This window comes from Pleurodeles waltl, chromosome 7, assembly GCF_031143425.1.
Source record: "Pleurodeles waltl isolate 20211129_DDA chromosome 7, aPleWal1.hap1.20221129, whole genome shotgun sequence".
In the NCBI taxonomy this organism is placed as follows: domain Eukaryota; kingdom Metazoa; phylum Chordata; class Amphibia; order Caudata; family Salamandridae; genus Pleurodeles; species Pleurodeles waltl.
This window is the reverse complement of record NC_090446.1, coordinates 654950657-654964306: the sequence shown is the minus strand read 5'-3', so window position 1 is coordinate 654964306 and position 13650 is coordinate 654950657.

Sequence of the window (13650 nt, the reverse complement as noted above, 5' to 3'; positions counted from 1 at the left end):
AGCATTTAAGTGGAGCCTTTGAAATACCAATAGGCAACAGGGTAGGGGTCAGCATTGCCCAAAGGCGCAGCACCCAGACACCACCTAGGGCCCAAAGAGATTTATCACTTTAATGGATAGGCAGACATCCTCTGCAGGTGTGTGGTGCAGCGCAATGTCTTCCGATGTGCAGCAGGAGATGTGCAGGAAGTCACAGATAGGATCATTCGGCTTCCTGTGGCGCTAGCACGTGGGATAGGATCAGAAAAGGGATGGAGGGAGCACAGTTGAAAGGGTTAAGAAAAGAGGCAGACAGAACATACAACCTGGAAGCTACATGGAGTTGGTGTCAAGAACTGCATGTTCAAGTGGACATACAGGCAGGCCTCCTCCTTCCTGTCCGCTTGTCTCAGTGACCACGCCTCCAACCTCTCCTGATTTCTTAACTCCTTGTCTCTGTCTCTCATCCACACTATTTCCCTGACATTTTGAACACAGGAGCACTAGCAATCTATCCACTTTGAACGAGGCAGCACACTTTTCACACAGCGGGTACTAGGCATTATGCAGGCAATCCGAAAGTGCATGCAGTTGGCAAGTAATCAATGTATTTATTTTATTGTTTTTATAGCAGAGGATATTCCCATACGAATACCACAGTGTTGGACATTTAACGCCACAAATGTCCCAGTATGCAAGGCCAATCACTGTCTCTACACGGAGGATATTACATTTATGTTATTTCCAAATATGTATAGTTAAATAAATGCATGTATCTAGATACATCTTCCATGCAGCTCCAATGGAGGTCTGACCCAACCCAAGTGCCCCATCAACGATTTGGAGATTAACATCATGTTTAGTGCCAACATGTTCTCACCCAATTACAATGCTTGCTATGCTGGCATCAACTACTCTTGTTTTCATGCATTCAAGGTTCTGTGGAAGGGACATGTGGGAGACAGAGACAGAGAACATACCCATCTGTCTGTGGTAAGATTATGAGGACAGATCTAATAGCCCTATTGCCCACCTGCTGCCTACTAATTACAGATGTTAATTGCCCTTCTCATTATGTATGCTCCCATTCGACTCAGGCATTTAATTGCTCGGGAGCACGTAACGGCAGTTAACGCCCTCAGCAGAGGATTTTAATCACTGCTAACAAACTAGATGCAGTGCAATAATGTACAAGTAATTCTGTAACCCAGATTGTTTCTGAAGCAACCAGGCACCAATTCAAACTACCTTCCACCATCAATTGATTACTCGCCTCAGTGTGTCGATACAGACCCCCTACAACTCTGTAATTAAGAGATTTTAGAGATCATGCCATTTCTCTGTGCTCATTCAGAAAAATTACGGTGCATATTTATACTCTGCTTGCACTGTGTTAGCTCAATTTTTTTGACGCTAAGATGCCACAAACTTAACTCCATATTTATATTTTGATGTTAGACCTGTCTAGCGTCAAAATATTGGAGTTTGCATCATTTTTTGGATGTGTGAACCCACCTTGCATCAATGAGATGCAAGATAGGCCTTCCCATTCAAAAAATTACGCTAAGCCCTTAGTGCCATATGTATCCCCCCGTACAAAAACAACATACAGCTGGGGGGGGAGTCAGACACAAATAATGATGCTAAGCCTGCTTAGCGCCATTATTTAACAGCTGGGTCATACTAGGCATTAAGGTATCTGTGGACCTATTTCCATGGCAAAACACCATGGAATGGGCCCACAGGTGCCACCCCAAGCCCCAGGAACACCCCCACCCACACAAGGGAGAGAACAGAGGATGGGAGACCCCATCCCAGGCGATTAAGGTCAGTTTATTTTATTTTTTGTATGTGTTATTGGGAGCCCCTTACATGGGGCCCCCTTTCTGGCACTGGGTGTAATGGTCATGCCCAGGGGACACTGGTCCCCTGTGCTGGCCATTGGGGTGGTGGGCATGACTTCTGTCTTTACTATGACAGGATTCATTTTTGGGTGGTTGTGCGTTCGAAAATGACGCTATGCTGGTTAGCAGCATTTTCTGATGCACAAACTCCTTTTCCCATACCGCCAAACCCCATCTGGCTATTGGCTTTTTTTTTAATGCTAGCTCAAGCTTAGGGCTGGTTTGCGCCATTCCTTAAATTTGGCGCCCGGCTGGCGGTCTAGAATGGCGCAAGCCAGCACTAAACTTTGTGATGAAAAACTGGGTTAGCGCAGTTTTGTGTAAAAAAATATAAATATCGGCCTACATCTGTTTATGAAAGAAATGTCATACTGTAATCAACCACAATGTATTGTTATCAGCCTCTGACAAAAACAACTTGCGTCTTCTATCTTTGTACACTAGCAACCTTAGAAATGGCAAATGTCGTTTTACTATTAAAAATCTCTGAAACCCTAATATCCATTATAATTTTCTGCCACACAATCCTGGAACGCCTACCATGTGCAGTAACAGATCATACACACCTGATACGGTGCACAGAAAGAGAACCAATAGTCTGCGATACTTAAGTATGTAAGCCTTGATTTTTTTCCAACCCTACTTCAGCATTTGCAGGATTATGAAATTTTCTAAATCCTAAAAATAATTTTTCGTAGGGTATACTTCTTCCCTTACTACACACACTATCTGGAAATGTGGGGATTCCATTCACTTTCTGCACCAATTCCACATGGGTAATCAGGGCTTACGTTTACCCATGAGGGCAGTGTGTGGAAAGCATAGAAAACTTTTATATACTCACTGAACCATTTGTATCATAGGTTGCCTTACATTTTCTTCACCACTCTTGTCATTTTCCCCTGGGAACATCCACTACTTCTTCTCCTGGTTTCACTTAACGAATCTTGGAAATCTGCATGTTTTGTAGAATATCGGTAACAATAGATGCGACATTTCCAAGTGAAATGTAGATGTTTCTCCTTTTGTGTAGGCTTTGGGAATGGAGACCTTAGTCTCAGTCTAGTGTTACATTGACCTTCGTTGTTTGGTCTTTTTCTGTCTTTGTTAACCAACAGCTGCATAGGAAGACTGCATAGTCCACAATGCGAACACGAAAAATGCCCTCTCTTTACGTATGGTTTTGGTGGTAAAAGACACAAATAACTAGACCCCAGTGCCACTGCCCCTTGTGCACTAATGATAGCTACAACCCTTTTCTCTGGTCTCTGCATGTTATCGCTCCTTGCCTTCATGCTCTCCCCATCTGCTTCTCCTACTTACAGGAAGAATTCATTGCTTACCTTCAGTGTTAGCTCTTGCCTTCCGACAGTGCTTGGAGCCCGCCCATTGCTTACTATTTATTGGCTTCACTGTCACTCTTCGTTGCTGCACCCTAAATGGCTAGTGTGTGCAGGGCGTCACTTCCCTTTCTTTCATCGGAGCATGGAACAAGCACAGATTGATTCCTCCTAATTAGTATCCATCTACAGCTCACGCTGTGATTAAATGGTTGTAAATATGGGTTGGCACAGTGTGCCACTGGAGCATAAAAAAATGATGCTCTGGTGGCGCAGTGTGCCCTATATCTTCTTCCTCTCCCCTCCAGCACATCAGAGGTGCTTCTTCTGCCTCACAGCCACCCCTTCTTCATGCTGCTTCTTGCCCTCCCACACACTTCTTCTCCGTGTTGCTTCTTCCGCCCCCACCGACCACTACTCTGTGATGTGCCCAGGTTGTTGCTTGCTTTGGTCTTCCATACCTCCACTTCTCCCTTTTCTGTTTGCTTGCCAATGCTCCCACCCCTTCCCTTGACCTTGTTTGTTTGTTCCACCCCCATCCCACCTGAAAAACAAAAGCACTATGACGCAGCACCAGCACTAGCCGCATCTTAGCGCATTCTCTCTAGCTTTACTTTTAGACATGCTGCACAGCAATGCTGTTGTACAATATGGCAAAAGACATTGACAAAGCAATAGCATTGGCATAGGTGAAAACTACAGGCTTTGCCAATGCTTGTAATCTTACCTTTTTGGTATAAATTGTTAGTCGCAAAACCCGTTGCCGTGAAACATGTGTTACTTGGGGATAATTGATGTATTCTGTCTTACTGTCTTTCACAAGCTAATGGAGTGTATGACTTCAGTTTCCATGTTTGAATTTGAGCAGCACACAAAAATAGAAATCATAGTGCCAAACAGATGAGGCAAACAGGTGTCGGAATTTTTGGAAAACAAATTGGATACACTTCAAAGCGTCCATTTAAAATCTTCCTTGAATTTTGGCAATGATGTAGAGCATATGACAGCTTGATACTAAAATATTTCTAGGTTTACCATTCTGAAGTTGTGATAATTGAACTGGATTCCTAGCAAAATTACCAGCTGCTCAAAACAAATATTTCCAGTAATAAATTGCTACAGTGTTTTGTTCCCTGTTAATGTTTCTTTTCCAAAGCCAAATTAATTCCCAGAACAGTAACATCAAATGAACAAAAGACTTTGTCCAACCTGCAAACTCCTGAAAATACCCTCATCAGAAATCTGTGAGGATAATAAATAATATTTAAAATTATACCAGATATGTCATCCTTAGTAAGTGCACTTAATGGAACCATAGAAATGGCCTGATGCAAAATAATGCGCCCCCCTCCTGAGGAGCCTTTCAGACTTCCATATCTAACATATTCCATAGGCATTGGCCTGAATGGAGCGGCTGAATGATGGTGCTGCTGGGGCCTCTGTTCCTTCCCTGAAACTTAGTGGATAACAGTACTCATGGACGTCTTTGGGATGTCGCTAGGGGTCGCAAATGCGAACCCCCGGCACTGCCCATTCAACCCCTGACACTGCCCTTGCGACCCCTGGCCACAGAGGGGGGGGCGGGCAGCACCATAATCACAGCAACAAGGACAGTGTGCTGTGCAAAATGCTCCCGAGTTGCAGAAAACAGGTGCTTGCAGAACTGGATTGTAACAGTTGCAGCTTGCAACTGTCTCAACTCAGCCTGATCAGCCAAAAGTATCACCTACCAACACAGTGTTGGGGCTTCCTAGGCCCAAGGCAGCCTCAAGAACACATGAATGTGCCTTCCCCTGCAGGTTTTCAGCATTGATGTTGTATGCCACTCTGGACTGCACAGGAGAAAGACTTGGTCAAGAAGGGTTCCACTGCTGCTCAAACACTTATTTTTCTTGTGGGAAACCTGCTGCCATGACACACATTCCTGCACACAGTCACTGTGAGTTAAATATTTACAGTATACTTACTAACATTGTACTCCAGCTTTGCGTTTCAAAAGTGACTCAAATCAGTGTAAAATGTTTATTCGAAATGTACTCTGCAGCGCAAAACTTGTTTTACATTGGAAAGTTGCCTCAAAGTACACTTAAAGCAGTGCCTAGCTCTGCTTAGCTTTACTTTGCATCAAGGGTAGGGACCATGGGCTGTACATGGGCGTTCTCATGCAACCATCCATGTGTTTTCCACACAAATCCCTATTGAATAAAAAAGTAGACTTGCATAAAAAAAATATTGCTGTTTTCACATTTTCATTATCAAGGAGAAACATTTTTATTTCGATAATCTTTTCCTAATATAACTTGGTGCTGCACTATGCAACACAAATCCAAAGTGAGAAAAGTTTTATAATTTGTCTAGGCATGATATTGTGTACTGGAAGGACATCCTTCCAATTCAAAACCTAAGCTAGACATGACACAAACACCAGTGTGTGTGTCACTAGGCAGGCTGATTGTGCACCAGCGCTGGAGAGAAAGCCGAACAGTGCCATATCTTCCTAGATATGGCACTTCCCTGCTCATTTTCTCTTACACAACATAGAACAGAAAATTGGTTGCTGGATTACTTTGCACAACATTTGAGAACTATAGCTCTATGTTCTTAAAATACCATATTTCATATTTCAGATATTTTTAGTCACTTCATTTTCATTCAAGATGGTTCTCATTCGTGGCATACGAGCCACCAAGAAAAACAGATAAAGTTTACATGCAAGTTTACCTAAAAAGAAGAAATCAAATTTTTAGAGACCCACAAGATTGTTTTGGGGCAGTAGGTCAGGTTGGTGGGTGAATGGAATAGGACACACTGGTATATGTGTTGATGAGGTATACGACAGAGTTGCTTGTAGCTCTCAGTGCTTCTGCTAGCTGCTGCATGTTAGGATTGAGGAGTACAGTAGAGCTACATGTGTGTCCTATTAATGCAATAGCAGTTGGTAGGGTCTGCATGTCAGGACTGAGATGTATGACATAGTTGCATATGGGTCCCAACATAGGAAGAGCAATGGGTGAAGCCTGCATGCCAGGACTGTGGTTTGGTGTAGCACTGCTGGTGCAATCCAGTATTGGTTGTGGGTTAGTAATGAAGAGGATGGGTTAGCTCATGTGTCTCCCAGTACTGGAATGCCAGTGGGTGGTGTGCATATATCTGCATGTGTGTACCTGTTCTGGAAAAGCAGTAGGTGGGGGATGCTAAAGGCAATGATCTATATGTCTGGCAAAGGCAAGTTGTCTTGGTAGTCAAACATCAGTGCATGGGTGCTGTAAGTCAGCTCTGTAGTGTATTGCAGAGCTGCATGTGGGACCCGGTACTGGAGTAGTGGTGAGCGCTGAAGGTCAGGAATGAAGTATATGACACAACAGTATGTGGTTCCTAGTACTGGAGTAGCAATACTAGTCAATACTGGAAAGGCCTTTCAGGTAGTTTATGGGCTGTTTTTATTGGTCATTTCACAGGAAAAAAATGGCCCACATGCTTGCCAGTCCAAGCTGGTCCATCTGGCAGTGCCAGAAAGGCCTGTTCAACACTGAAAGGGCATACCATGTCACCTCAGCTACCCTGGTATTTTGATGAATCAGCATCCATGAAAGACCTGTCACTTGACAACTCAGCCATCAATGCAGGTGGCGATAAAGTAAATTGTCAATGAACATGCAGTCTTCAATGAGTAAACATTAACACTACAGCCCGTTCTAGGAGATTAGTTTCTAGGAGCACACCTCCTCTCCAGATCTAGCAGTTGTGAGCTTGGGCTTGCCTTACTACTTGGAAGCTGACTTAGAAACCCGTTATGAACCATATAAACAATGTGGTAGTGAATTCATTACTTGGACCCTGGGTATAAGTTGAATGTAGCAGTATTCTTGTGAAGCTGGCTGCTCTGCCCAATTATAAATGGCCTAGAATTCCTGTACCCAGATTTTGCCCAAGGTCAGAGTTACTGTCTAAAAAATCCAGCTGGTAAAAATATGTGAGGCTCGAGTTGCCAACGCAGCTCTGTCCTGCCCCCACTCGGGTCCCGCCTAACCCTCTCCAATGGTGCTGAATGATCACAGAATGCTGAAACCTGCCAGACACAGAATCCCTGCCCTATGATGCCTTCAAGCCTTCAGTTCTACAGTGCTAAATCATGTATGGTGGGTGGTTCGAAAAGTGTTGTCTTTTTTGATCTTATGTAGTTAAGTGTTTTCTTGTCATGTGACTACCAAGATTTGGTTATTGGATGCAGTGCTTAGTAGTCTGATGCATGAAGAAGTGAATGATATAGGCATGGAGTTTATGGATTTCAGTAAGCTGGCAGCATTGAGCAGCCCTGCAAGTCCATTTATCGTGTTTGTTATGTTCATAGTTCACTTAACTGGTTGCCACATTGGGTTGCCCATTCTGAGGTATTTTGTTTGAAGGTAATGATCTTGAGCAGGCATGGGTTAAAGGGAGAAATGGTGGAGAGATATGATGATATGAACCTAGTAATTATCGTCCCATATCTGTCATTTTGTGATGTAAAGAAACAGTCATAGTATGTAGCTAGTTTGACCTGCAGTGGTGGACTAAATAAAATCCTCCACTGTCCAGCAGCATGCAGTAGATCTCTTTAGGTATTCCATGCTGGTTCAGCTGCTGATGGGTGGTTTATTTGCTGGGACTGCTACAGTACTGTGTGATGAACCCTTTGGTAGTATTGTCATACATGAATATAAGTGTGTCAAACAGTAAAAAGGTATTATTATGCACCCAGTATGATCTGCATTCTGCAATCAACTTCCCAACTGTTGAGAGTTATGATATTAGTGTGAGTTATATATTGTGCTCCTATTGTGATTGTAGTTACATAGCACCTACAATACCATATGAAGTGCTGTTGTGTTTTACGCCAGGCAGCACATTTCTCCGGATCACAGGGTTAGTAGGTTTTTGGTCATTTTTGGTTGTTGGGATTAGTCTTGAGCTCTTAAGGAAAGCATGGTGTGCTTTTATTCCAGTTTCTGTGCTGTAGATTAAAATAACAGGAGTTTATTGTCATCTTTTGTCAGGGGGTGGGCTTGTGAATTTATGCATTGGTCGGCGGTATTCATAGATGAGCTACAGTAAACTAGGTATTGTTAGAAATAAGGGGTATTACTTTTAAAGCAGAGGTTGTGGTCTCTGAAATGAGGTGAGGGTAATCTGCACAGGTACAATAATGGGGGTTAAGGCAAAACATACATGTGGCTAAGAGTGGGCCATGGAGAGGAGAGATTTGTATGAAAGAAAGGCGAGTCAACAATCAGAAGTTTTAAGTCAAGGTAATTTTTCATGCAGGGTTTTTCAGAATATCGTGGAGAATTTATGAGATAGCCTGCAAAACTGTAGAAGAAAACATCAATATTTGCATCTGTTATAATACCACCATTCTCCATGAGATCCCAAGCATGCACACACACTATGACCACCCACGAGTAAATACAATTTAAACATGGCTTGCCCATAAAATCTGATGGACATAACCTGAATTTTATATTTTAAATGTATGTGCTTGAGATGGTACCACCTTTTCTCTCCAATATTCAGGACAGGATGAAGGAGTGCAGAGCCTATTTTAGTGAACTGGTGTTAAGTCTTCTCAGGGCAGGTGGCACTGAGCCCGCCTCCAACCTGGAGCAGCCAAAACATAGGCACAAAGAAGCACAAAAGGTTTAATCAGCAGTCACGGCTCGCTGCGCGCGAAAAGGTAGGGCGGCGTGCAGCGGCGGGGTTACGGTGGGAATAAAAATTAAATAAAAAAAATAATAAGCACTTACCTTGCTCGCTGCTGCCGCACTGCTCCATCTGCTTCTTTTAAGCAGGCACAGGCTCCCACCCTGCCTTGCAGCCAATCCTGACTCTGCACAGAGCAACGTTGGGATTGGCTGGGAGCGCACAGTCAGGGTGCTCCCAGGCAGACTGGGAGCCTGAGCAGGCTCTCTCCTGCCCGGCAACTGTGTTGCTGGCTGGAGAGAGCCTACTGCGCATGTGTGTTTGGTCAGCCCTAGAGAGCTGGCCAAACATACATGCGCACAGAGCAGGGGTGCTGTGCATTCCCCCTGAGTGCTCGTCACCCCCGTGTCCCTGCTCCTTTACAGGGAAACAATGATAAACACTGTTTATTATTGTTTCCTTATAAAGGTTTTGAAGCTGCCGCTCTGGCAGGAGGCAACACTCCCTCGCCTTAATGGAGGGGCCACCCCATTCATTTGGCTGTCATTTAGTATTCCTGTAGCTTAAATCAGACACACAAAGGAAATTACCTGTCTAGAGACTCGCCTACCTGAGCAGCAGAAACTACAGTCTCATTCTCATACTTCCTATCCACCAAACCTGTTTTGCTCAGAAAAAACAAGTAATCTGCAGTCACATGTCACAGACCTTTACTGGATTTCTAATGGGAGCCCATGTCTGAGAACACAGGCAGTCCTTTGCTGTATTTTTCAGATTCAGCAGTTCAGTTACACTTAACGCACCTCCAAAAGTAAGACCCCTTCACAATAGAGCACACTTTTCCCCAGTACTGTCAGCACTTTCCGTCTCGCCCAGTGTAAACCTGCCTCTCGATAGTTCTGTTAAATAGTTGAAGGAATGATGCTTCTGCCAATTCCTAAATTACAGCTTTGGGACGGTTCAAGAATTATAGTGGATACCTATGGCAAAAAAGCTCTGTTTTTAAAGCACTTTATAATGTTCACAAAGCAGTCTATGGAAAATTACAAATGATGTTCCGGCCGTGTTATAAACAAGCATTGGCAAAGCCAATAAGTCTTGCTCATGCAGGGCCTATTGGCTTTGCCAATGCTTTTTAGCCATGTTGCAAATGACTGAAAGTAAAGATAAAAAACTTTATGACACAGCCAGCATTGGCTGCTTTAAAGAGTTTTTTTTTACTTGCAGCTCTGCTGAACTGAAGCCAGTGCTGCTGTATAATCCATACTTTAACATCCCTGTAGATCTGTAGTCTGGGGGCAGCAAGCACACTCTTGCCCTTTGCATGCAGCCCCCTGTTCCAAACAGGCAACCGTTTATTTACAAGTTAACGGACGTGAAATAAAGGCAGTAACTAGGTTGTGTGTCCTGCACAATTAACTTTTGGGCCACCTTCATTTTTAAAGCCATTCTGCAAAAAACATTTAAAATATGAAAAAGTCTCCTCAAAATTTGCAAAAAAGTATTTTACTCACATGCAGAATTGTGTCATCATAGTAGTAGTAGTAGTACATCAGACTAACTCAGTGCAAGTATTTTTTTAAGGAATAGTTTTCAAACATGAATTTTGAAACGTTCATACTTTCATCCACCCTGACAATGCCAATAGTGAACTAAGAGGCAAGTCAGTTATGTGCACCCTTTGGATAGCCTGGTTTGCGATTCTACATAGATGACATTTTAGTAAAATCGTACAGTGCACATCCTCAATGTATGTATTTCAAGATCATATTATTTGTAATAATAATGAACAAGCATTGGCAAAGTCTATAGTTTTTGCCTGTGCAAAATCTATTGTCTTTATCAATGTTTTTGTACATGTTGCAGATGACTATAATAAAGATTTGATGTAACAGATAGAGCTGCCGACTTGGGGACTCAGGTTTGAGTCTTGGCGTTGGCTCAGAATCCTGTGATCCCGGCCAAATTATGTAATCTCCCCAGTTTCATAAAAAAGTGTATTTTTGCAATACAACTGGTGCTCTTATAAGGCACTAAAATACTTAATGGAATTTCTAAGAGTTTTTTTAATAAAAGCTGCCTGTACTGGAAAAAAAAATGATCCGTACACTTTTAAGGTTTGCCAGTGTCCTAGGCAGGCACAGCTCCTCCATTTGGGTGGAGGAGCGTCGCCTCCCTGCCAGCAGCAACCACTGCAAATCCTTTTACAAGGAAAGGATAATAAACTATTTATTATCCTTTCCATGTAAAAGGGGCGGGGCATTAGGGTAGACAAGCAGAGGGGAGTGCACTGTGCACTCCCCTCAGAATGCATGTAATTGGCCGGCCGTCTCGGGCCGGCTAAACACACATGTGCACAAGGCTCTCCCCAGCCCAGAAACACAGTTGCTGGGCTGGAGAGAGCCTGCACAGGCTCCCAGTCTGCCTGGGTGCTCCCAGTAAATCCTGATGGTGCTCTGAGCAGAGTCAGGATTGGTGCAGGGCAGGTTGGGAGCATGTGCCTGCAGCAGCGACGTGAGAGGAGCACCAGGGGAGCAAAGCAGGTAAGCAATTTTGTATTTTTTTATGAATGTTCTCCAGCACCTCAGACCCCCCCGCAACCCTGCTCACCCCTCCCCGACAAAGCCCTGCGAGCCGCTCCTGGTCCTAGGAGATGAGAAAAGGAAGCTTGCGAGGGAGGAAGCACATGAGGGAAGAGAGGAAGGGTGAGGAAGCGCGGCAGTGGAGGAGGCAGTGCTCGCACTGCACCACAGGTAGCACTGGGACAGCAGACAGTCACAAGGGAGATGGGAGTTATTGGCAATAGCTCATTCTGCGCTGACGGTAGTAGTAAAATATAGCAATAATCGCTGTTCACTGGGTTTCCTAGACCTACTGGACCCTAGGCCACTGCACCTGCTCCACCATTCAAATCATGGCCGTAGTATCTGCAAGGCAAGTGGACTTGTGACTGCTTGTTCACTAGTTAAATATAGCAATATTCAGTGTTCAGTGGGTTACGTAGAGCTTTTGATCCCTGTGTCACTGCACCTGCTGAACCATTCAAATGATGGCCTTAGTGCCTGCAAGGTAACTGCACTTGTGACTGCTTGTTTTCTAGTAAAAGATAGCAATAATCGGTGTTCAGTGGGTTATCTAGAGTTTATGGCCCCCTCTGTCACTGCACCTGCTGCACCATTCAAATCATGCCCCCATTGCCTGCCTGCAAGGTAACTGCACTTGTGACTGCTTGTTTGCTAGTTAAAGATAGCAATATTCGGTGTTCACTGGGTTAACTAGAGGTTTTGGCCCTGGTGCCACTGCACCTGCTACACCATTCAAATCATGGCCCTAGTGCCTGGAAGGTAACTGAACTTGTGACTTCTTGTTTAGTGGTAAAATATAGCGATAATTGGTGTTCATTGGGTTTCCTAGACCTATGGCCACTGTGACACTGCACCTGCTGCACCATTCAAATCAATTGGCTCCTGGGCCACTGCACCTTTTGCCCCATTCAAATCATGCTCCTAGTGTCTGCAAAGTAACTGCACTTGCGACTGCTTGTTTATTAGTAAAAGATAGCAATAATCGGTGATCAGTGGGTTACCTAGAGCTTTTGACCCCTGTGCCACTTCACCCGCTACACAATTCAAATCATGGCTCTAGTGCCTGCACGGCAACCGCACTTGTGTCTCCTTGTTTACAAGTAAAATATAGCAATAATTGGTGTTCAGTGGGTTTCCTAGAACTTTTTGCCCCAGTGTCACCGTACCTGCTGCACCATTCAAATCAAGGCGCTAGTGGCTGCAAGTTAAATGCACTTGTTACTGCTTGTCTATTAGTAAAATATAGCAATAATCGGTGTTCAGTGGGTTTCCTAGAGCTTATGATCCCTGTGTCCCTACACCCACTGCACCATTCAAATAATGTAGCTAGTGCCTGCAAGATAACTGCACTTGTGTCACTAGTTAAATATAGCAATATTCAGTGTTCAGTGGGTTTCCTAGAGCCTTTGGCCCCTTTGCCACTGCACCTGCTGCACCATTCAAATCATGGCAATATTGCTTGCAAGGTAACTGCCCTTGTGGCTGCTTATTTAGTAGTACATACTAGGCACTGTTGAATATGGAATACATAATTATTGCGTAACTAAACAGAAACATAAAGGCTGTTATAAAATTTGTCTTTAAACTCATCCAACTTTTCAAAACGAGTTGCCACAGAACCACAGATGTCATAAATAAAGCATATGCTTTAAACATCAAAGTGAAAACCAAGCATTGTTAAATTGTGTTACTTAACGGTGAATGTGCCATAAACAGCATAAATTGCCTCATAGTTTCAAAAAATGAGTTTAGAAACGTTCCTGTTTCCACCCATCCTGGCAATACCAATGATGAACTTCATGTCCCAAGAATAAAAGGCAAATGTTTTGTGAGCTGAAGAACAAGATACCTTTTGAGATGGCTATACATAAAATACAATTAAAATAGGGACAAGCTGACTCCATGAACAAAGTACAATGCATTCCTTTTTTCCTGTAAACACTCTCAAGTCAGCAAAAAGCAAAATAAACACCGGGCTCCCTAAAGACACAGCTTGACATTCCATCTCATTCTTTAAATGCCTTGCAAATGTGATGGGATAAGATTTACAGGCCTGTTTATTATGAAAAGTAAGTTCATGCAAGTATACTGTAAACATAGTTTTAGCATGGCAGGTCCAAACTCGAGCTGGGGAGACTTAAGCAAATAAAGCCAGCAAATAGA